Source organism: Daktulosphaira vitifoliae, unplaced genomic scaffold (assembly GCF_025091365.1).
Source record: "Daktulosphaira vitifoliae isolate Bord-2020 unplaced genomic scaffold, ASM2509136v1 Scaffold_4440, whole genome shotgun sequence".
NCBI classification, from domain to species: Eukaryota; Metazoa; Arthropoda; class Insecta; order Hemiptera; family Phylloxeridae; genus Daktulosphaira; species Daktulosphaira vitifoliae.
The window spans coordinates 1-916 of record NW_026104000.1 but is presented as its reverse complement, the minus strand read 5'-3'; the positions used below and the strand labels follow the sequence as shown (position 1 = coordinate 916).

Below are 916 nucleotides of genomic sequence, written 5' to 3'. Positions count from 1 at the left end.
TCTATTTCTCTAATGGCCGAAATATCCCGGACAATAAAACCAACCAATCGATACATTTGAGCTGGATTATCTCTAAAAAAGCAAATAATAATGAGGATAGTAATTCATACATACTAATTACAAAAGTATAATTAATTTTACACATAATAATATTTCTTTGCGGTAATAATTATTAAAGAAAAATTAAAAGGATAGTATCAGATTTAATATTAATAATAAACAATACTTTTATTAATTATAACCTCTTGTGTACCTATAAAATGCTGAACTGCAATCTCTAAAGCGACCACTTAAATCAGGCAATGGTACAGCCCAAATATTGTCAGTATACACACGAACTCTCATAGTTTGACCTAAAAATCAAATAATTATAGGTTAGAAGAGTTACATAATATTTAAATAGATCTATATAGGATCTTTATTCACAATACAGTTGGTACCATAATAATAATTATGGTCTTATAACATTTTTAAAGTGCAAATATAGAAGAAAAACTTATTTGGGGGCATGTAAGAATAGAGAATGTAGAGTAGTAGGAAAATTCACCCCTTTACTACTCTCACTACCATAATTTTATATCNGTAAGAATAGAGAATGTAGAGTAGTAGGAAAATTCACCCCTTTACTACTCTCACTACCATAATTTTATATCAATGGTGAAAGTTTAAACTCTAAGAACCACCTGTAAAAATGTTTTATTTAAATAACAAGAAAACAAAGATCAATAGATGTAGAATTTATAGACATAATTGAGAACAAATAAAAAATACTTTTAAATCAAAATTAATTTTTAAAACATCTTTTCAAAAGATGTTTTCATTCTAAAGTCTAATGCACATTGGAGTCACATAATTACCATGAGTTTGGCGACGTATAAGATGACCGTTAAAAACAGTAAAATTTGATTCCCCTGGA

General features: G+C 27.4%; 1 long non-coding RNA gene across 1 annotated transcript; it reads right to left on the bottom strand.

The window, feature by feature from the left end:
- Positions 1-10: 10 nt before the first annotated feature.
- LOC126910108 (uncharacterized) lies at positions 11-912 on the bottom strand. Its single transcript, XR_007705186.1, has 3 exons — positions 858-912; positions 254-353; positions 11-72 (listed from the first exon to the last, which is right to left on the bottom strand). It is a non-coding gene; the product is annotated as an uncharacterized LOC126910108 (long non-coding RNA).
- Positions 913-916: the final 4 nt, after the last annotated feature.